The sequence below is a fragment of the Heptranchias perlo genome, unplaced genomic scaffold (assembly GCF_035084215.1).
Source record: "Heptranchias perlo isolate sHepPer1 unplaced genomic scaffold, sHepPer1.hap1 HAP1_SCAFFOLD_56, whole genome shotgun sequence".
Classification (NCBI taxonomy): Eukaryota; Metazoa; Chordata; class Chondrichthyes; order Hexanchiformes; family Hexanchidae; genus Heptranchias; species Heptranchias perlo.
This window is the reverse complement of record NW_027139581.1, coordinates 2,733,549-2,758,042: the sequence shown is the minus strand read 5'-3', so window position 1 is coordinate 2,758,042 and position 24,494 is coordinate 2,733,549. Positions and strand designations below refer to the sequence as shown.

The 24,494-nt window shown below is 45.2% G+C and overlaps 3 non-coding genes across 3 annotated transcripts; 1 reads left to right on the top strand and 2 right to left on the bottom strand.

Moving 5' to 3' along the window:
• The first annotated feature begins 16,515 nt into the window (after positions 1–16,515).
• On the top strand, positions 16,516–16,587 carry trnat-cgu (transfer RNA threonine (anticodon CGU)). Its single transcript has one exon. It is a non-coding gene; the product is annotated as a tRNA-Thr (tRNA).
• Positions 16,588–20,327: 3,740 nt separating this feature from the next.
• On the bottom strand, positions 20,328–20,409 carry trnas-aga (transfer RNA serine (anticodon AGA)). The gene has a single exon. It is a non-coding gene; the product is annotated as a tRNA-Ser (tRNA).
• A 669-nt stretch (positions 20,410–21,078) lies between these two features.
• trnal-uaa (transfer RNA leucine (anticodon UAA)) lies at positions 21,079–21,161 on the bottom strand. Its single transcript has one exon. It is a non-coding gene; the product is annotated as a tRNA-Leu (tRNA).
• Positions 21,162–24,494: the final 3,333 nt, after the last annotated feature.

Below are 24,494 nucleotides of genomic sequence, written 5' to 3'. Positions count from 1 at the left end.
GTGACCAGAACTGTGCGCAGCACTCAAACTGTGGCCGAACTAGTGTTTTATACAGTTCCAGCATAACATCCCTGCTTTTATGTTCCATGCCTCAGCTAATAAAGGAAAGCATTCCATCTGCCTTCTTAACCACCTTATCTACCTGTCCAGCTACCATGTCTAACGAAGCTAGTTGATTTTTTTGAGGAGCTAATTAATGTGGTAGATTAGGAGTGTCTATGGATGTTATTTATATGAACTTCCAGATGACATTCGACAAGGTTCCACACAAGACTCTGTTCACAAAATCGAGAGTGCATGGAATTGGAGGCAATCTATTGACTTGGACAGGGAATTGGTTATGAGGTAGGAGACAGAGAGTGGGGATAATGGGTTTGGACTCAAATCAGCAGGATGTGACTAGTGGTGTCCCCAGGGATCTGTACTGGGGCCTCAGCTTTTCACTATGTTCATAAATGACTTGGATGAAGGATTAGAGAGCCGTGTATCCAAGCTCGCTGACGACAGTAAGTTAGGAAGCACAATAAATATTGTAGATGGGAGCAGATCGTTGCAAAGGGACGTTGAAAGATTAATTGAATGGGCAAAACTGTGGCAGATGGAGTTCAATGTGGGAAAGTGTGAGGTCATCCACTTTCGACCGAAGAAAGATCGATCAGGGTATCTAAATATTGAGATGTTCGCAACTGTGGAAGAGCAGAGAGTTTGTGGGGTCCAAGTCCAGAAATCACTAAAAGCTAATGGACAGGTACAACAAAATAATCGAAAAGCTAATGGAACGTTGGCCTTTATTTCAGGGGGTGGAAAACAAAAGGGTGGAAGTTATGTTAAAGCTGTGCTGAGCTCTGGTTAGACCCCATCTCGAGACTCCGTTCAGTTCTGGGCAGCGCACCTCACGAAGGATATATGGGCCTTGGAGGGGGGACAGCACAGATTCACCAGAATGATACCGGGGCTAAAAAGGTTAAGTTACGAGGACAGACTGCACAGACTAGGCTTGCATTCCCTGAAGTATAGAAGATTAAAGGCTGATCTCATTAAGGTGTTTAAGATGATGAAAGGATTTGATGGGGTCGATGGGGAGAAACTATTTCCTCTGGTGGGGGAGTCCAGAAGAAATGGGCATAACCTTAAAATTTGTGGTAGTCCGTTCAAGGGTGATGTCAGAAAGCATTTCTTCACACAAAGGGCAGTGGAAATCTGGAACCCTCTCCTCCAAAAAGCTGTTGACGCTGGGGATGAGTGGAAAATTTCAAAACTCCGATTGATAGATCTTTGCTCGTTAAGGTTATTAATGGTTACAAATCCAAGGGGGGAAATGGAGGTAAGATACAGGTCAGCCCTGATCTAATTGAATGGAGGAAAAGGTTTAAGGGGCTGAATGGCCTCTTTCTGTTCCAAAGGAAACGTAAAATTATAATTAAAAGATGATTCTCTGGTCCTCACTCCATGGGCTGCATGTGTGCCCCGCCCGCCCGCTTTGTGCAAACACATGAAACAAGAGCCTGGCGGACGGGAGCTTCCTACACCCGCCCCAGGCCGCTCCAGAGGACTGAGCGGGGCTAAAAACCAGCAGGAATCAAGCGGGACTGATCTCCGCGGACTTCCCCACCTCCACCGTCCCTGTTAGTCACTAAATCAGGGCGTTAAAAGATGTAAACCGGCCTCACTGTGTTTGTATCACAGAGATGAGGGGATTGGGCCGAACACCAGACCAACACCTTGTGATGATGGAAAGTCTTCTCATTATTTAATGAATTTAACAATTCCAGTAAAGGGATATTTCACCACATTCTTCAACTCCTCTCTGAATTTAGTCTGGGTCACGGCATAAATACACGTGTTGGTGCAGCAACTCAGGAGCTGGAGCAGAAATCCCAGTTCTTGTACAAATTCAGGTAGAGTCACAGGAATAAAGTCTAACACATACAATCGGTTCCATACAAAATACAACAGAAACACCGCCCATAACAGGATAAAATTCCCCGATATAACAAACAGTAAAATGATGGATTTCCTTCTCTTCTCCATCTCTGGGTCACTGGGACTCTCCCCACTGCTGTGGGCCCGGAGTCTCCTGCGGACTCTGCTCGACACTAAAATGTATCTGACTGTTAAAACATTGAGCAGCAGAATCAGAAGAAATGGAACAAATGGGGTTACAATGTAATGAAGCAATTCAATTATTGCCCACACCTGTGAATGACGAACATCCCATGATATATAACAAAACTAGGGAGAATTACTAATCCAATATTCACCTCCAAGCATAAAGTACCAGAACGTGTTCTTCACACAGAACAGCACACTCACTGTTCCGAGAACCACAGCCGCCGTTTTCTCGGTGCAATATTTAGTTTTCAGCTTCTGGCAACAAATGGCCACAAATCGATCAAAGGTGAAAGTGACTGTGAACCAGACAGAACAGTCTGTGGCTGCGTAAAGCAGGACGGCGTGGATATTACACACTTTAAAGGCCCACATGAACTCAAACTGAGTCGAATAAAAAATAGGAATTTGCCTGAATATCAGATCAGTGATAACGACCAGTAGATCCGCCGCTGCCATGGACACCAGGTAACGAGTGACACATTTGGAGAGACCGCACCTTCCTCGAGACAGGACCATAATCGTCAATAAGTTCACTGTAAGGAAGAGAAAAACAGGGAATTGTACATCAGACTGAGAGTAAAAGCAGCAGCCTGGTCGCTCATCCCTGGGAACATTCTACTAAATCTCTTCTGCACCCTCTCCAAGGCCTTAAAATCCTTCCTAAAGTGTGATGCCCAGAATTAGAGATAATTGGACAGCTGAGGCCTGACCAGTGATTTATAACCAGTGGTTAGTCCACTCTTGGAGTATTGTGCACAGTTGTGATCTCCATTAATAACAAGGGTTTAAAGGCACTGGAGTGAGTGCAAAACAGATTTACAATGATGATACCAGAACTGAGAGGATATACTTATCAGGAGAGGCTGAACAGGCTGGGACGCTTTTCTCTCCTTTTTTTCACTTGTGGTGCAGTGGGGGGACAAAACTAGTGGTCATAAATATAAGATAATGACCAACAAATCCAATGAGCAGTTCAGGAGAAACGGAGTTACCCAGGGACTGGTTAGAATGTAGAGCTCGCTACCACAAGGAATAGTTGAGGCGAATAGAATAGATGCATTTAAGGGGAAGTTAACTAAGTACAAGAGGGAGAAAGGAATGGAAGGATATGCTGATAGGGTGAGATGAAGTAGAATGGGAAGAGGCTCGTGTGGAGCATAAACACCGGCATAGACCCGTTGGGCCGAATGGCCTGTTTGTGAGCTGTAAATTCTATGTATTTCTATGTAACACGAGTTTAGGAATTTTTAAATTGAGGCTTCGCTCGACCGGGGGCCAATGTAAGTCAGCAAGCAGTGGGGTGATGGGTGAACGGGATTAGGTGCGAGTTTGGATGCGGGCAGCAGAGTTTTGGATGAGCTCAAGTTTATGGAGGGTGGTGGGTGGGAGACCGGCCAGAAGAGCATTGGAATCGTCGAGTCTGGAGGTAACAAAACCACGGATCAGGATTTCAGCAGAAGATGGGGTGAGGCTGGGGCAGAGACGGGCAATGTTCGGGAGGTGGAAGTCGGCGGTCTTGGTGATGGAGAGGATCTGGGGACAGAAGCTCAGCTCAGGGTCAAATAGAACGCCTACTGGTCCGGTTCAGCCTCAGACTGTGACCAGGGAGGGGGATGGAATCAGTAGCGAATGAACGGAATTTGTGAAAGGGGCCGAAGACAATGGCTTCAGTCTTTCTAATGTTTAAATGGACGAAATTTCTGCTCATCCAGGACTGGACGTTGGATTCGCAGTGAAGGGGTCGAGAGAGGCGGTGGTGAGAAACAGCTGGGTGTCAGTTCCATGTGGAATCTGACTTTGTGTTTTCCGATGATGTCACCGAGGGGAAGCTTGAATATGTGAAATCGGAGGAGGTCAAGGATTGTTCCTTGTGGGACACCAGAGATAACGGTGTGTGGGCGGGAAGATGGATCATTGCAGGAGATTCTCTGGCTCAGCCTGGAATGATAGGAATGGAACCAGGCGAGGGCAGTCCAACCCAGTTGGACAACGGACGAGAGGCGTTGGAGATCGATGGTGTGGTCACCCGTGTCAAAGCTTGCAGACAGGTCGAGAAAGAAGTGGAGGGATAGTTTTCCGTCAGTCGCATGGGATGTCATTTGTGACTTTGATTCGGGCCGTTTCAGTGCTGTGGCAGCGGGGGAAACCTGATTGGAGAGGTTGCTAATGCATTTGCAGGAAAGATGGGAACAGATTTTGGAAACGACAACACGTTGAAGGAGAGGAAAGGGAGGTTGGAGATGGGGGCCGTAATTTACAAGGACCGAGGGGTCATGGATTTTTTTTGAGGATGGGGTGATGACGGCAGATTTGAAGAGGAGACGAGAGAGAACCGTGAATGAAAGGGTTAACTTTGCCCCTTTGGACATTACATTTGGACATTGTAAGTTTAAACTGCAAAGGCAGCAATGTGCAGAAACTTTGAGAAGCTTCGGTTTTCAACAACAATTGATCTGAATGAAAGCAACGATGAGCAGAAGCTTCGAAAAGCTTCGAACTGGCTTTTGTTTCTCAAAACAACTGATAAGAACCTTAACAGATAACAACTTGGAAAAACAATGCTGAAACAGTTAGAAACCCTTGGGAAAGACAATTCAAGTTACTTGTTCACAGGTAACAGGAGTTTTAAGGTCTGCTGGTTACAGTTAATGACACTGATCTGTGGAAACCAGCGCTGACAGTCAGATCACCAACACACTCTGAAATATTGGACAATATCCAATAATGATTCAGCTCCAGGCAGCTGTCTTACTCTATGAACACATATTTCTGATCCGATACTCGGGTTCAGTGCAGAGAGCAGACGGCAAACTGTTCAATAAAGAGAATCGTCCACCAACATTCCTTGTGTACGAGTCTCAAATAACAGGCAAATCCTAAAAAATGACCATCAGTTGAAGAAAGTTATGAAAAGGAAATGGTGTTCATCGAACTGGGGCAGTGAATCGGGAACTGTTCACATGTTACATGAAGGAAACAAGGTGCATTAACAGACACTGAACAAGAGGATTACACTGAATACAATTAATAACCGGGTCTCAAGGACAAGGACAGTAAATACAGTTAAATATGGTTTACAGAATTAATTGCTGAAATAATGACTTACCAGGAACACCAACAGCAGCGAGGAGCGGATAGTAAATCTTTTGTACATCATAAATTGCCCACAGAATCCGAAGCTCAGTTGGAACATACCAGAACATGACTTCATTATCTCTGAGATCCAATGATCACTGTTTGTGCTGGAGGCAAAGCTGCATCAAACACTCTGCTGTGACGCCTTGAAAACAGTCCCTATTTATGGCCTGAGGGAACTCTCCAGTGAGACAATTAAACGACACATTGACATTAATTAAGGTCAGTGAACAAACAGGTTCGGTTAATCCCTTAACACCATCACTCCATATTGAAAATTACAGGTAAACAAGCATTTTACTGATGTGAAGTGAAGCTCCCGAAAGGTCTGAATATTACTAAAAGAAAATTATGTAAAAAAAGAAAATATGAATCCCGCAGTCTTACAGTGCTGAAGTGAAGAGAGAGCATCTTCACTGACAGAGTTCAGATTATTTCTGTGATTTGAATTCAGCCGGCAATTTCAGAATGTTTCAAATACGTTTTCTGGGGTGGAGTAAATAAAAGTGCAAAAGACAACAAGGATAGATTGAAGCAGATCAAGTAATGGTCAGTAAGGAGACATGGGGGCTGATAATATAATGGTCAGCAATGATACATGTGGGCTGATAATACAATGGTCAGTAAGGATACATGGGGACTGATAACACAATGGTCAGTTAGGGTACAGGGGGATTGATAATACAATGGTCAGTAAGGGTACACGGGGGCTGATAATATAATGGTCAGTAAGAACACATTTGGTGTGATAATGCAATGTCCTGTACGGATACATGTGGGTGACAACTGAATGTTCCGTAAGGATTCTTGAATGCAGATAATGCAATGATCAGTAAGGAAACACGGGGTTTGCTAATGCAATGGTCAGAAAGAACACATTTGTGTGATAATGTAACGGTCAGTAAGAACACAGCGGAATGATAATACAGCAGTCAGGAAGAATACCTGGGGTTTATCCGACAATGGTCAGTAAGGATACGTGGGGTGTGATACTGCCATGGTCAGTAACTGTAAATGGGGCAGATAATATACTGGTCACCAATAATGTGTAGGGGTGATAATACAACGGTCAGCACGGATACTTGAGATGTGATAATGCAATGGTCGATAAGGATACTTGGATGCAGATGATGCAATGGTCAAATATGATACATGGGGGTTATAATACAATGGGCAGTAAGGATACTTGGGGGCTGATAATGTCATGGTCAGCAAGGAGAGATGGGATTGATAATACAATGGTCAGTAATTATACATGGGGTGTGATAATGCAATGGCAGTAAGGATACATCGGTGGTAATAATACAATGATCAGTAAAAATACACGGGGGTGATAACACAATGATCAGTAAAAATACACGGGGGTGATAATACACTATTCATTAAGGAAACATGGGGCCGTTAATTCAATAGTCGGTTAGAATACATGGGATCTGACATTTACATGCTCATTTAGGATATTTTAGGCAAATAATGCAATGGTCAGTAAGAAGACATAGGGGCTGATAATGGAGTGCTCTGTAAGAACACATGGTGGTGGTAATACAATGGTCAGTAAAGATAATTGGACACAGATATTACAATTGACAGTACGAATACATGTGAGTGATAATACAATGGTCAGTAAGAATACATGACGGTTCATAATACAATCGTCAGTCAGGATACATGGGATTGATAATACAGTGGTCAGTAAGTATACATGGGGGCCGATAATACAGTGGTCAGCAAGTATACATGGGGGCTGATAATTCAATGGTTACCACGGATTCAGGGGGCTTGATAATACAATGGTCAGTAAGGATACATGGGCGCTGAAAATACAATGGTCAGTAAGGATTCATGGGGACCGATAATACAGTGGTCAGCAAGTATACATGGGGCCCGAAAATACAATGGTTAATAAGGATACATGGGGGCTGAAAATACAATGGCCAGTAAGTATACACTGGGGCCGATAATACAATGGTCAGTAAGTATACATGGGGACTGATCATATAATGGTCAGTAAGTGTACATGGTGTCTGATATTACAATTGTCAGTAAGGATACATGGGGGTTGATAATATAATGATCAGTAAGTATACATGGGGTCTGATATTACAATGGTCAGTAAGGACACATTGGGGCTGATAATACAATGGTTTCTAAGGATGCATGGGGCCTGATAATACAATGGTCAGTAAGGATACATGGCGGCTGATAATAAAATGCTCAGTGACTATACATGGGGTCTGATATTACAATGGTTAGTCAGGACACATGGGGGCCGATAATGCAATGGTCAGTAAGGATACATGGGGGCTGATAATACAATGGTCAGTAAGGATACATGGGGCCTCATAATACAATATTTACCAAGGATACATGGGGGGGTGATAATATAATGGTTACAAAGGATGCATGTGGCCTGAAAATATAATGGTTACGAAGGATACATGGGGCCTGATAATTCAATGGTCAGTAAGGATGCATGGGGCCTGACAGTACAATGGTTACTAAGGATACATGGGGGCCGATAATACAGTGGTCAGTATGTAGACATGGGGGCCGATAATACAATGGTCAGTAATTATCCACGGGGAGTATTAATACAATGGTCAATAAGTATACAAGGGTGCTGACAATACAATGGCCAGTAGGTATACACGGCGGCCGATAATACAATGGTCAGTAAGTTTACACGGCGGCTGATAATAGAATGGTCAGTAAGTGTACACGGGGGCTGACAATACAATGGCCAGTACGTATACATGGGGGCTGATAATACAATAGTCTTTAAGTACACATGGGAGTGCTAATATAATGGTGAGTGAGAATACATGGGAGTGATAATAGAATGGTCCGTACGTATACATGGGGGATAATAATACAATGCTCAGTAAGTATACATGGCGGCTGATAATATCATGATCAGTAAGTACATATGAGGGCTGATAATACAATGGTCTTTAAGTATACATGGGTGATGATAATAAAATGGTATTTAAGTATACATGGGAGTGATAATAGAATGGTCAGTAAGTATACATGGGGGCTGATAATACAATGGTCAGTAAGTATACATGGGGGCTGATAATACAATGGTCAGTAAGTATACATGGAGGCTGATAATACAATGGTCAATAAGTATACGCGGCGGCTGATCATGCAATGGTCAGTAAGTGTACATGTGGACTGATAATACACTGGTCAGTAAGTGTACATGTGGACTGATAATACAATGGTCAGTAACTGTACATGTCGACTGATAATACACTGGTCAGTAAGTGTACATGTAGAATGATAATACAATGGTCAGTAAGTGTACATGTGGACTGATAATACACTGGTCAGTAAGTGTACACGTGTACTGATAATACAATGGTCAGTTCGTATACATGGAGTCTGATAATACAATGGTCAGTGAGGAAGCATGAGGCAGAACTTGCCAGAAATTGTTCGGAGCGTCGAATCAACGTTCACCGCCGCTCCTTCGATTTAAATTAACGAAATTCCTTCCGGCGGGCTCTTCGGCGTCGAATTGTTTGAATTGGACCATGAATCCAATCCTGCTCTGTCCCCCGAGCCTCTGAGCAGCGTTGGTTGCCGCGGCTGGAAATGTCTGTGAGAGGAGAAGACACGCCCACAAAATCTGTCAGGAAGTGAAGTCACGCCCACAGCTCCAGCCTTCATTGCTCAAAGAGGTGAGCAGACTTTTCATTGAAAGTTAGTGTTCTGCATGTAATTGTAAATTCAAAATAAACTTTTTATAAAAAGCCGAATTTAAATGCATTTTTAAAAAGCCGTGGAAACTTAAATAAACAGTCTTTAAAAAGGAGTGTAAAATAAAATGAACTGTTTTTGAAAAGGCTGTTTTTACACTGAGAAAAATGATGGAACAGCAAAAGATGAATGAGAAGAGGTGAAACAAATGTTGTGATGAAGACCTCTACACACTCCTCAATGAGGTTGAGGTGAGGCTTCGGCGACTTCTGGGGAACGGAAGTCTCGGGCGGCACAGAAAGTTAGCGTGTTGGTGTGGAAGGAGGTGGCACAGGTTCTGAGCACTAACAGCACCGTGTCACGGAGAGCGGAACAGGGCCGCAAAAAATCAATGATTTAATGCAGTCGGCTAGGATATATAGAGAGTTTTTGAAATTCAAAAGTTCAGATTTAAATGTGCTGAGTTTTCCCAATACATAAACACAGGTTGTTTCTGGGTGGTGTGGTCAAGGTTCAATCCAATGGCAACTGGTCGTAAAACTCAGTTGCCATTGTGGACGGGCCTCACTAAATGCTTTTAGAGATCTTTTATCCCTACTCCAGAGATTTGAGGTGTTAAATTACAATTAGTGAATTAGACCCTGTCTCCAAACCCCCAACTTATCTCTCTCACACAAACAAGCACAAACTGATTTTTATTGTTCAATGTCCTGAGGTGTAAAATGGCTTTTAACAACCGTGAGAGGGCGAAGACCGGCGGCGGTTCAGCCTTTATGAGGGAGATGACCGAACATGAAGAAAGGGCCACTCAGCTGCAGGGCAACACTTCCAGTTTAGTGCCTAGTGACCGATCAGACACTGGAGCGAGGAAAGGTGAGTTTCACATTCCTCTATTGGCCAGCTGCATGTTTAAAACCTGCGTGTTGTCTGAAGGATGGGAAAAGGAGATTAGAGTCTGACCATGCTCGTGCAGCGTGTGGGCGTCTGTGATGTGACCGATGAACATGCTTCACCAGTGGAACATTTTGTTCTTCCTTCCCACAGGTTCACAGCCATCTGAGGACGCTCGGGCTGCAGAAGGTGGTGAGTCGGCGGCTGCAGAGAGTGATGGAGTTTGGGCTGCAGAGGGTGATGGTGTTTGTGCTGCAGAGGGTGATGGAGTTTGGGCTGCAGAGAGTGATGGTGTTTGTGCTGCAGAGAGTGATGGTGTTTGGGCTGCAGAGAGTGATGGTGTTTGGGCTGCAGAGAGTGATGGTGTTTGTGCTGCAGAGAGTGATGGTGTTTGGGCTGCAGAGAGTGATGGTGTTTGTGCTGCAGAGAGTGATGGTGTTTGGACTGCAGAGAGTGATGGTGTTTGAGCTGCAGAGGGTGATGGTGTTTGGGCTGCAGATGGTGATGGTGTTTGGGCTGCAGAGAGTGATGGTGTTTGTGCTGCAGAGAGTGATGGTGTTTGGACTGCAGAGAGTGATGGTGTTTGTGCTGCAGAGAGTGATGGTGTTTGGGCCGCAGAGAGTGATGGTGTTTGGGCTGCAGAGAGTGATGGTGTTTGGGCTGCAGAGAGTGATGGTGTTTGGACTGCAGAGAGTGATGGTGTTTGAGCTGCAGAGGGTGATGGTGTTTGGGCTGCAGATGGTGATGGTGTTTGGGCTGCAGAGAGTGATGGTGTTTGTGCTGCAGAGAGTGATGGTGTTTGGACTGCAGAGAGTGATGGTGTTTGTGCTGCAGAGAGTGATGGTGTTTGGGCCGCAGAGAGTGATGGTGTTTGGGCTGCAGAGAGTGATGGTGTTTGTGCTGCAGAGAGTGATGGTGTTTGGGCTGCAGAGAGTGACGGTGTTTGGGCTGCAGAGAGTGATGGTGTTTGTGCTGCAGAGAGTGATGGTGTTTGTGCTGCAGAGGGTGATGGTGTTTGGGCTGCAGAGGGTGATGGTGTTTGTGCTGCAGAGAGTGATGGTGTTTGTGCTGCAGAGGGTGATGGTGTTTGGGCTGCAGAGGGTGATGGTGTTTGTGCTGCAGAGAGTGATGGTGTTTGTGCTGCAGAGAGTGATGGTGTTTGTGCTGCAGAGGGTGATGGTGTTTGGGCTGCAGAGGGTGATGGTGTTTGTGCTGCAGAGGGTGATGGTGTTCGGTCTGCAGAGAGTGATGGTGTTTCAGTTCCTGACTCCACCTGCCACCCTCAGGGTGTTGATGTGGGGGGAGCGCTTTACTATGAGGAGCCTCACCTCACCGCCTCTCCAACTCCCGGCCCCTCTGGCTCTGTGTGAGACACACACAACCCCCCTCTCACAGGCAGCCGCCAAGCTGAGTCCGACCTGTCGGGGGGTGAGGGACCGATGCGAGTTGGGGTAAATCCGCCCCAGTCCCCCGTGAGGCGACGTAGACGTCAGCTCCCCTCCCCCCCCCTTCCCGCCCCCGCTTCATGTTGATGAAGAACTGGGAGAGAACATCAACTTCAACAAGTGAGACGATTGAGGGCTGATGAGAGCGACAAGTGCCGTGACTGTTTCGTCTCCATGAGACAGGAGATCAAGGAAGCTGGACAGAACATTAGTGCCCCGCTGGTCCATACTGGACAGAACATTGCCCAGCTGGCTCATACTGAATAGAACATTGCCCAGCTGGCCCATACTGGACAGAACATTGCCCAGCTGACCCATACTGGACAGAACATTGCCCAGCTGACCCAGACTGGACAGAACATTGCTGAGCTGACAAATAATCTCCAGGCTCTCGTACATTTCATGGAGTTGAATGCGAGTCCGGCTGTGCTGCACCAAAAGCCCAGGACACGCTCCCTGCCACCTCCCGCCACAGACAGAGTACAGGCCCAAGAGCCAGGAGCTATTCCTGCACCTTACGCTACTTTTACTCATGTCCCCGTGGAACAGCAGCACCCCAGCTCCGAACTCCCTGATTACAGCCATTTTTTAAGACACAGAGTTCGTGCCCTTCGCTCAAGAGGGGCTCGATCACAGGGAGGGATGGGGGCCAGGAGGAAATAGGATGCTCCTCGAGTGAAGAGTTCACCTCCTCTTGTTCAGGGTGTCACAGCGAACCTCGAGCATGCCGCATTGGGGCGTCTGTAAATCTTATTGCTGTTTGTTCGGTTGATGTTTTGGTTGTTTGTTTTTATTCGCTTGTTGATATTTTGTTATGAAATGAATCTCTCCTGATTGTTTGTGTGATAATTTTAGTTGCTGCTGCTGCCCTTCAAACTTAATCAGAAGTCATTTGTAATTGTTCGAAGATTTTCTGAATATCAACCATGTTATCATCACAAATGGTTTCAAACAAGAAAATGAATAAGTTAACGTAATTTTTATTTAAAGTTTTGCACTACACACCTCAATGTTCACAATAAAGTTTTACAATAACTAACTGTCTCAAAATGTTAATGTAAAGTTTTGCACTAATTGCTTTATGCTGCAATTGAAGCTCACTGTTTCACTTTCAATCTTGCTTGTCCTTTATCTGCTTTCCTGGGAGGGGGCGACGAGGCAATTAGCCATTTTCATCCATGTCAAAAGCATCAGCCACTGGGTGCTCTCTCGCTGTCCTGTCTCCTGCAGCCACGGTTTCCTCAGGGGTGGGGGTGGGGGAACCAGCAATGGCCCCAGCAATATCCGGGTTGTCATCCTGTATCTCATCCATTCCCAGCGGCATCTCGTCTATCTGCTCAAAGGTCAGTCCTTCCCGCAGGGTGAAGTTGTGCAATGCGCATCAGACAACCACAACCCTGGACACCTTGACAGGTGAGTACGGCAAAGATCCCCCGACCTGTCCAAGTATCGAAAGCGTGATTTCAACTCCCCGATTCTCCTCTCCACAACTTGGCGTGAGCACACGTGGGCACGGTTGTACCTCTCCTGTGCTGTACTATTGGTCCTGCGGTAGGGTGTCATCAGCCACGGCTTCAGCGGGTCGCCCTTGTCACCTGAAATCCATCCAGATCCTTGCTGCTCTCTGGTGAAGGTATCATTGCAAGTCTGAGTGGCGAAGGACGAAGGCATCATGGGCACTTCCCTTGTGATCTGTATTTACACTCATGATCCACAGGTCGGCATCGCAAAGGATCCTCACATTTCACCAATTAAACCCCTTCCTGTTGATGTTAGTGACAGGTGCCTCATTGGGTGCCTTCCATGTAACATGGGTTCCAACGACAGCCCGTGCGCTCTGGGGAATCCAGCGATCCAATGGAACACGGTTGACCTCTCCCTTTGGGGAATCCAGTGATCCTGTGGAACACGCTTGACCTCTCCATTTGGGGAATCCAGCGATCCTGTGGAACACGGTAGACCTCTCCCTTTGGGGAATCCAGTGACCCCGAGGGGAATCCAGCGATCCTGTGGAACAAGGGAGACCTCTCCGTTTGCCGCGGTGGGGACATGTCAAGGTTGATGAACTGGGAAATCCTGCGGAATATCGCGCCCCTGACCTCATGAATTCACTCTCACAGGTCTCTGGGTGATGGTGTATCTGTGATCTGATGAATACAGACTCTCGCCGCACTCTGGGTGATGTTGCACATGTCACCAGGGCCTGACTGAAATGACCCACATGCCACTGACGAGGCCCTGCAGGAAGTAGAAGGTAGCTGAAGGTCCTCTTGTAACATCTCACAGAGGCGGCCGATTGCCTCCTTCCTGAAACGAAGTTTCCACACAGATATCTCTTCCGATAACAATGTGGTTGATGTGGTGTATCTGGACTTTCAAAAGGCGTTTGATAAAGTGCCGCACGGTCGGCTTATCATCAAGACTGCGGCCCATGGAATAAAAGGGGCACTAGCAACATGGATACAGAAATGACTGGGGAACAGAAACAGAGAGAAGTGGTAAACGGTTGTTTTTCGGGCTGGAGGAAGGTGTACAGTGAAGTTCCCCAGGGTCAGTGCTGGGACCACTGCTTTTCTTGATATATATTAATGACTTGGACTTGGGTGGACAGGGCACAATTCCAAAATTTGCAGATGACACAAAACTTGGAAGGGTCGTAAATAGTGAGGAGGACAGTGATAGACGTCAAGAGGAAACAGACAGTCAGGTGGAATGGGCGGACACGTGGCAGATGAAATTTAAAGCAGAAAAATACGAATTGATACATTTTGGTTGGAAGAATGAGGAGACGCAATGTGAACTGGAGGGCACAACGCTAAAAGGGATAAAGGAACAGAGAGATCTGGGGGTTTATGTGCACAAATCGTTAAAGGTGGCAGGGTATGTTGAGAAACCGTTTAAAAAAGCAAAGGGATACTCGGGTTTATAAATAGAGGCACAAGTACACGATGAACCTTTATAAAACACTGGTTTGACCACAACTGGAATATTTTGTCCAGTTCTGGGCACCGCACTTTAGGAAAGATGTGAAGGTCTTAGAGAGGGCGCAGAAGAGATTTACTGGAACGATTCCAATGATGAGGGACTTTAGTTACGTGGATAGACTGGAGAAGCTGGCTTTGTGGTTCTTGGAACAGAGGTGGTTGCGAGGAGATTTGATAGAGGTGTTCAAAATCATGAAGGGTCCAGACAGAGTAGATAGAAAGAAACTGTTCCCATTTTAGTGGAAGGGTCAAGAGCTAGAGGACGTAGCTTTAAGGTGATTGGCATAAGAACCAAAGGTGACGTGAGGAAAAACTTTTTTACACAGCGAGTGGTTGTGATCTGGAATGCACTGACTGAGGGGGTGGTGGAGGCAGATTCAATCATGGTTTCAAAAGGGAACTGGATAATTACTTGAAAGGAAAAAAATGCAGGGCTACAAGGAAAGGGACGAGCTGGAATGAACTTGCACAGACGAGGCACAGACTCGATGGGCCGAATGGCCTCATTTCGTGCTGTCACCTTTCTCTGACGGTCTGATGAAAATGGGAGAAGAGTGAAAATGAGTCAAAATACGACCGAAATAACAAGTACCTGGAGTGGGGGTCGAGCCCACGCTGGTATAAACCCATTGGATTTTATATCTAAATTCATAACCACTCGGCCATCCCGCGTTTTGAATTTGTATGTAATGTGCCTGAGTGTCATTTCTTTCATATCTTCGTCAGTCAAGGTCCAGAATGAAATGATGTCGGGAGTGGAGAAAGAGGAACAGAGAGGCAATTTGAAAAGCGTTGAAGAAGTGACACACGCACACAGACAGATCCACACATGTGTTGGTTGAAACACTCGATGGAAGCTTTGAGAAAGAAAGCTCTGAACCGGAGTCAGCAGGCTTCAAACCTGCGCGGGGAGACCCCAATGGATTTCCAGTCGATCGCCTCAACCACTTGTCTGCGACTACTGGATTTCAGTTAAATGCTGCTCACTTAAAATTGTAACGATCCTTCCGTGCGGTAACTTTTCTGTGATGCCAATGGAAGACGAGTGACAATGAGCAGCATCAAAATGTAACCGAAGTAACAGCTGCGAGGAGTGGGGTTCGGAAACACGCGGGGATAAATCCACTGGATCTTAAATCCAAAGCCTGAACCACTCGGTCATCCTGGTCCTTCCAGCACGACCGTTAGTCTTTAGCTTTTTCCATTCCAACAGAAGCTTTTAGAGTCCGTTCTGTTTCTTGCTAGTTTACTCTCATTTTCAATTTTCCCTTTCTTTATCAATTTCTTGATCCTCCTTTGCTGAATTCTAAAATGCTCCCAATCCTCAGGCTTACTGCTTTTTCTGGCAACTTTATTTGCCTCTTCCTTTGATTTTATACTATCTTTAATTTATCTTGTTAGCCACGGTTGGATCACTTTTCCTGTTGGGTTTTTGTGCCTTAAGGAATATATATTTGTTGCAGTCTATCACTGTCCTCCTCACTGTTCACTACACTTCCAAGTTTTGTGTCATCTGCAATTTTTAACATTTTGCCCTGTGCACCCAAGTCCAAGTCATTAATATATATCAAAAATACAGTGGTCTCAGTACCGACCCCTGGGGAACAACACTGTACACCTCCCTCCGTCCGAAAAACTTTCACTTGCAATTGATCTCCAATGTTTGATGTAGAAAATACACTGAACGTCGAACTCGGACCATCCCACTTTCCACAATTTAATTTCACTGATATTCCAGCGATTTTAAAACCTGCTCTCTGCCTCACTCTTCACCTCGATTTCAGAACACTAATAATGTGCAAGTAATGAATACGCAGAATCGAGCTGTTTGTAGACCCGGGCTAATTCAGCCGCTCCAAACAGAGAGAGAGAGACATACAGAAAGAAATTTATTTCCAATATTTGATGTGGAAAATAGATTGAAAGACTAACTCGGACCATCCCACTTTCCAAAATTTAATTTCATTGATATTCCAACGATTTGAAAACTGTTTATTAAGGTCTCTCTCCCTGTCTCTTTCTCCCCGTGTCTATCTCTCTCTCTCTCTCTCTCTTTCTATCTCTCTCCCTCTGTGACTCTTTCCACAATGGCCCGTTAAATAAACTGTCATGAAATTATGACTTCAGGCGGAATAGCAGAAATCCATTGGTCCTCAATCAGTCGATTGTCGCAATCAGTTGCAAACACCTGTTGATCTGACTTCACCAGCTGAAGAACATTATCATCCGCTTTTTAAACATGAGGTGCGGTGGCCAAGTGGAAAGGCGTCGGTCTCGTAAACCGAAGAGCGCGGGTTCGATCCCCGTCCGCACCTGTTTCGCGTTTCAATTTTTAATGAAATGACCTATTTGATGACAGTTTGTTTAACTTTCCACGGGCCACTGTTGAAAGAAGACTCACTGTTCACATTTCCATCTCTCTGTTAGTTAAGATTCAGAATAAAGTGATGTGGGGTGCGAGGAAAAGAGTGACAAAGAGAGACACTCAGAAAGAGAGAGAGACACTGGGATAGAAAGAGTCTCTCTCGGTCTGTCTGAGTCTGTGTCAGTCTCTCTCCCTCCATCTGTCCAATACCCGCAGATTTGAGAATCACAGGGTCAAAGAAGGAAACAGATTGGAACACATTGAGCCTGTGTCCTGTTTCAAAACCGACTCCCAGGAAAACGGCTCCGCTAGAATCGTTAAATGGTCAAAGTTTTTCCGGCGAGTTTGACCTCCTCCCTGAGATGGGGAGACACGGGGACGTGGGGCGATTAAAAGGCTTCAGAAAAACCAGTTCCAATTGGATATTCTCCATCGTGGTGAGATATCCCCCCTCAGCCAGGCATTTAGTTCCCCGATGGGGAGGAAGCATTTTTAAGAGGCCAACTACAAATTTTACTTCTTTGCCTCGCTTCTTCTTCAAAAACGACAGAGAGAAATAGAACAGAAAAAGAATGAAACAGGTGATTGTCACTTTCAGAATATTATTGAGCGGAGACTGTTTGGGGACTGAATTCTTGGGGCCCGTCTGTTGCAGAGCACAAATGTGTTCCGATCTGTTCCCTTCTTTGACCCTGTGATTCTCAGATATGCGGGTATTAGAGAGAGGAAGGTGGAGAGATAAACTGACAGAGAGAGAGAGAGCGAGAGGGAGATATAGAGAAACAGAGACTGTGAGAGAGAGAGAGAGAGAGAAAGAGAGAATCAGAAAGAGAGAGAGAGAGAGAGAGAGAGAGAGACATAGACTGATCCTGAGACACACATTGAAACATAGAGGGAGGGGGCGAGAGAGGTTTAACGATTTTGCCTCTGTGTATAATGTGCCTAAGTGTGTGTGTGTGTGTCTCACTTGTTCTCAGATTTCTGAGTGAATCTCTGTTTCTCTGTCGTTCTCTCTCTGTCACTCTCTCCCGCTCTCCCCACATTACTTTATTCTGGACTTTGACTAACATCGAGATGGAAATGTGAAAGGTCAGTCTTCTTTCAACAGTGGCCCGTGGAAACCAGGGTTCAATTTCCCGACCGGGAGGTTATTGTTTTTTTGCCTTTAAAAGCTTCACTTTCGTTCCTCTTGCAATTTATCTCCAAGTGGAGGTTTACCAGAAAGATCCCACATACAACAATGAAATGGATGGGCAGTTAACCTGCTTTTTGTTGGTGTTAGCAAGGTCACATTAATAGCAATGACAAAATACCAGGTACATAATGCAGGTGTAAAAAGAGTGTCACTGAACAGTATGAAAGTGTAAATTAAAAAGCTACAAGGAGTGGGCTTCAAACCGCAGAACTGCTCGAGGTGTCAGCAGTCGCTCAGTGGGCAGCACTCTCGGCAGCCAGCACACAATCTGCTGAAAGAAGGCTTGTCTTTCACATTTCCATCTCTTTGTCAGTGAGGATGAAATAATGTGGGGAGCGGGGGAAAGAGAGACAGAGAGAAAGAAAGACAGAGAGACACTCTGAAAAGCGTTGTGAAAGTGAGACACACACATAACACACAAAAGCAGACACACACACACACACACACACACACACAGACTCGTGTAGGTTGAAACGCAGAGATGAAAGTTTCGAAAAGAAAGCTCTGAGCTGCAGTCGGCAGGATTCGAAGCTGCGTGGGGAAACCCCAATTGATTTCCAGTCAACGACTTGACTTGCTCCAAACGCTGCTCACAGTTAAATTACAAAGATCCATCGCTCTCTAACAGACGAGCATTAAGAATCAGGATGCCTGTGTGGGTAATGTACCTGTATTGTTGTGTCTCACTTTTTCAAAGCTTTTCTGAGTGGGTTTCCGTTTCTATGCCTTTCTCTCTCTCTCTCACTCTCTCCCGCTCCCCACATCACTTCATTCTGGACCTTGAGGAACAAAGAGATGGAAATGTGAAAAGTAAGTCTTCTTTCAACAGTTGCCCGTGGAAAGTCAAGCAAATTGTTAGCAAATAAATGGTTAAAATAGATTAAGTGAAACTTGAATTGTGTGTAACGCCATCTGTGGTGAGTGTCCTGGAGCAGCGCACTTCAGCTCCTCGTTAGTACAGTGGTGAGTTTCCCCACATATCACACTCGAGGCCGGGACTCAATGACCCGATAGAAAAAATCAACTTCTGCTGCTTTTAAAAGCTTCACTTTAATTTATCTGCAACGTTGGATGCGTTATCAGCCGTCGCTCAGTGGGCAGCACTCTCGGCAACCCGCACACAAACTGTTTAAAGAAGGCATGTCTTTCACACATTCCATCTCTTTGTTAGTCAAAGTCCAGAATGAAATGATGTGAGGAGCGGGGGAAAGAGTGACAGAGAGACACTCTGAAAAGCGTTGAAGAAGTGAGATACACACGCACAGACACAATATACACACACACTGACACAGCAGACACTGATACACATGCAGACTCTCACACACACAGGTGCACCACTGACAGACAGATATACACGTGTACGTTGAAAGGCAGACGTGAAGGGTCTGAAAATAAAGCTCTAAACCATAGTCGGCAAGGCTCGAACCTGCCCGGGGAGAGCCCAATTAAATTGTTTATCCATCGCCCGAAACAACCCCCGCCACGACTGTTTGAGTTTAGCGAAATGCTGCTAACTTAAAATTGCCACGATCCATCGCTCTGCAACAGACGGGCACCAAGAACGACCATGCCTCTGTGTGTAATGTGTGTGTGACTCACTTTTCCTAAGCTTTTCTGTGTGAGTGTCCGTTTCTCTGTCTTTCTCTCAATAGTTCAATATTCAGTTTGCCTTCTGGATTACCTGCTGCACCTGTATGTTGACTTTTTGTGTTTCATGTACGAGGACACCCAGATCCCTCTGTACTGCAGCATTTTGTAGTATTTCTCCATTCAAATAATATTTTGCTTTTTTATTTTTCCTGCCAAAGTGGATGAATTCACATTTTCCCACATTATATTCCATCTGTCAAATTTTGCCCACTCGCTTAACCTGTCAATATCCCTTTGCAGACACTTTGTGTCACTCTCGCAACTTGCTTTTCCACCGATCTTCGTATCATCAGCAAATTTGGCCACATCCTTCATCCAAGTCATTGATATATATTGTAAATAGTTGAGGCCCGAGCACTGATCCCTGCGGCACCCACTAGTGACAGATTGCCATTTTGAAAATGAACCTTTTATCCCAACTCTTTGTTTTCTGTCAGCCAATCCTCAATCTATGAGCTCTTATCTTGTGCCTGTTATTCTCTGCGAGGTAAAGGCCAGAAGCAGTGGCTGCAGCGTGGCAGGAAGCGGCAGAAGGCACGGGTGGGTGCAAGTGTGGAGAATAACAAGCAGCAGGGATACCAACTTTTATGTGGCATCTCATCGAATGCCTTTTGTAAATCCAAATATACTGCATCCATTGGTTCCCCTTTATCCACCCTGCTCGTTACTTCCTCAAAGAACTCTAATAAAATTGTCAGGCACGATTTCCCATTCATAAAACTATGCTGACAATTTAGATTGTATTGTGAGTCCGCGAATGTCCTGCTGGATTCGAGCATTTTCATTTCACACACACGAAAATGTTGAAACGCGGTGGTGAAAGGTCTGAAAAGTGAAATCTAGACCGTAGTCGGCAGGATTCGAACCTGCGCGGGGCGACCCCAATGGATTTCTAGTCCATCGCCTTAACCACTCGGCCACGACTACTTGGCTCCAATACAACGCTGCTCCCTTAAAATAGCAATAATCCAGCACTCTGCGACACAGAACCGCAGAACTGGTCCAGGTATCAGCCGTCGCTCAGGGGGTCGGATGTTCACGCTCGTTCCTCGTCAGTACGGTGGTGACTATCCCTGGCGATTACACGGTAGACCTGGGTTTAAGTACACCTGGACGATGAACTTCTTCTACCTTTAAAGATATAATTTATTTCCAACATTGGACGTGTGAAAAAACACTGATAAACGAACTCGGACAATCCCACTTTCCACAATATAATTCAACTGATATTTCAGCGATTTTATATCTTGCTCTCTGCGTCACCTCGATGTCAGAACCACAATAATGAGCAAGAAATTAAAGGCAGAGTCGCGTTGTGAACAGACCCGGGCTAATTCAGCATCCCGAGTGGCTGATGGAGGCAGATTCAATCATGACTTTCAAAACGGAACAGGATAAGTCCTTGAAAGGAAAAAAATGCAGTGCTCCGGGGATAGGGCTGGGGAGTGGGCCGAGCTGGGTTGGTCTTGCATCGAGCCGGCACGGACACGATGGGCCAAAAGGCCTCCTTCCGTGGTGTGACCTTTCTATGATTCTGTGATGCAAATGGCAAAAGAGAGTCAATGAGCAATATCGAAATGTAACGGAAATAAAACCTACCAGGAGTGGGGGTCGAACCCACGCGGGTATAAACCCATTGGATCTTAAGTCCAACGCCTTAACCACTCGGCCATCCTGGTCTTTTTGCAATTTTGTTCTATGTGTAATGTGCTTGATTGTCATTTCTTCTACGCTTTTCTTTGTCATTAAATACATGGTTCGAATCGATTCACTGAAACTTGAAGCGTGTCCAACGCTATCTGTGCGGAATATCCATCAGTGGCTCACGCTCGTTCCTCGTTCGTGTAGAGTTTAGTATCCCCATCTGTCAAGCGGTTGATTATGGTTCAATTCGCCAATGTCGAAGTCCCATTGTTGTTGCCTTTAAAATCTTTACTATTTGATGTGGAAAATACACTGAATGTCGAACTCGGACCATCCCACTTTCCACAATTTAATTTCACTGATATTCCAGCGATTTTGGAACCTGCTCTCTGCATCACTCTTCACCTCGATGTCAGAATCGAGCTGTGAGCAGACCCGGGCGAATTCAGCAGCCCGAAACAGAGAGAGAGAGAGAGACGGAGAGTAAGAGAGGCCCTAATAATGGCGCAGAGGAACTTTTCCAGAAATATCCCACATACAACAATGAAATTAATGGCCAGTTAATCTCCGTTTTGGTGGTGTTAGTTGAAGAAGGAAGTTTCGCAAATTGTCATCAAATAAAAGTTTAAAATAGATTCACTGAAATTTAAAGGGTGTCTCACGCCACCTGTGGTGAGTGTCCATCACCAGACTGCACCAGCTCCTCGTTACTTTCCTGGTGAGAATCCTCGCCTGTCACTCAGGCACCCGCGGTTCAATTCCCCAAGCGGAAGTGGAACTTTTGCTGCCTTCAAAAGCTTCACTTTCCGTCCTTTTCCAGTTCCTCGTTAGTGTCGTGGTGAGGGACAGAGAGAGAAAGGCATCGGAAGGGGCGGAGAGGAGTTTTACCAGAAAGATCTCACATACAGCAATGAAAAGGATGACCAGTTTATCTGCTTTTTGGTGGTGATGATTATCGTCCAGGTTTGGAAATTTGCGATCAGCAAGGTCCCACAAGCAGCAATGACAGAGTAACAAGTGCATGAGGCAGATGGAACAAGAGTTTCAATAAGCAGTATCAAAATGTAACGGAAATAACAGCTGTCAGAAGTGGGTTTTGAACCCACGCGGGTATGAAGCCGTTTATATTTTGACTCTAATGCTTTAATCACGCGGCTATCCTAGTCGCTAAGTGCCCACGGTGGTGAGCATTCCCGAGTGGTTCAGGCGATGGACTAGAACTCCATTCTCCACGCAGATTCGGATCCTGACGACTGGGGATCCCATTATCTGCGTTTTAATTGCAGCAAACTTCTTGTCGAATTACTAATTCTTCAGTGAATTAAAAATGCACGGCTTTTAACACCTCGAGTTTTACGCTCATTGGAACTGATCTGCAAGATTTCATGAAATCTAAGATAGAAATAGAACAAAGAATGTGCCAATTGACCGACAGTCTGTCTCTCTCTGGATGTTTGAGTCACTCTCTGTGTGTATTTGTACGTGTGTATGTGTGTGCGCGCGCCTCACATTTTCTCCGTTTTTCTGAAGTGGTCTCAGTCTCTTTCTTTCTCTCCCTCACTCTCTCCCGCGTTCCTCACATAATTATACTCTGGACATGATCCAACAAAGAGATGGAAAAGTGGCCGCTCAGTCTTCTTTCACCAGTGGCCCGTGGAAAGTTAAATAAAGTGTCATGAAGCACCAGGCCGAGTGGTTAAGGACTTAAGATCCAATTGGTTTACACCCGGGTGAACCCCACTCCCGGTAGCTCTTTAATTTAATCCCGTTACACTTTCATACTGCTCAGGTCCACTCGTTTTGCATCTGCATTATGTACCTGTTACTTTGTCATTGCGGTTTGTGGGACCTTGCTGTGCGCATGGCTGGAAACCTGGACGATGATCTTTCCTCAAACAATACCACCAAAAAACAGATGAACTGTTGGTTCTGATATCGAGGTGAAGGGTGAGGCAGAGAGCAGCTTTTAAAATCGCTGAAATATCAGTGAAATTAAATTGTGGGAAGTGGGATGGTCCGAGTTGGTCTTTCAGTGTATTTTCCACATCCAATATTGCAGATAAATTAGAAGAGAAATGAAAGTGAATCTTTTAAAGGCAGCAAAAATGTAACCTCCCCTTCGGGGAATTGAATCCCGGTGTCCCACATGGATTCCTCTCTCAGAATAAATAGACTTCAAAGCTGAAAACGAAACATGAACATTCTCTCCAACTCGAATTTGATAAAAAGCACAGTTGGAAATCCAAGAACACACATTGATAGCCTCATGGTAGCACTGGGTCTGGATATGGAATGGTCGCTTCAAATCACTGCAGAATGACAAGAATCCCATCGTTTAATGCTGTTTGGGAAACAAATCCTTCTTTTTATTTTTTAAAATATAGCATTGAGCAATATAAGAACATAAGAACGTAAAATAGGAGCAGAAGTAGGCCATACGGCCCCTCGAGCCCGCTCCGTCATTCAATCAGATCATGGCTGATCTTCGACCTCAACTCCACTTTCCTTCCCGATTCCCATATCCCTTGATTCCCCGAGAGTCCAAAAAATTATCAATATCAGCCTTCAATACATTGAATGACTCAGCATCCACAGCCATCTGGGGTGAAGAATTCCAAAGATTCTCAACCCTCTGCGTGAAGAAATTCCTCCTCATCTCAGTCTTGAATGGCCGACCGCTTACCCGGATAATATGCCCCCCAGTTCAAGACTCCCCAGCCAGGGAAAACAGCTTCTCAGCATCTACCCTGTCAAGCCCTCTCGGAATCTAATATGTTTCAATGAAATCACCTCTCATTTTTCTAAATTCCAGACAGGATAGCCCCATTCAACACAACCTCTCTTCATAGGACAATCCTCTCATCCCAGGAATTAATCTAGTCAACCTTCATTGCACCGCCTCGAAGGCAAGTTTTTCCTTCCTTAGGTAAGGAGACCAAAACTGTATGCAGTACTCCAGGTGAGGTCTCACCGATGCCTTGTACAATTGTAGGAAGATTTCTTTACTCTTATACTCCAAGCCCCTTACAATAAACGCCAGCATCCGATTTTCCTTCCGAATTGTTTGCTGCACCTGCATACTCATTTTTTCTGTTTCTTTTACGAGAACACCCCATTCTCCCTGAACACCAACATTGAAAAGTTTCTCACCATTTAAAAATACTCGGTTTTTCTATTCTTCCTACCGAAGTGAATAACCTCACATTTCCCCACATTATACTCCAACTGCCACCTTCTTGCCCATTCACTGAGCCTGTCTATATCCTTTTGCAGACTCTTTGTATCCTCCTCACAGCTTACTTTCCCACCTAGCTTTGTATCATCAGCAAAATGGATACATTATACTCGGTCCCTTTATCTAAGTCATT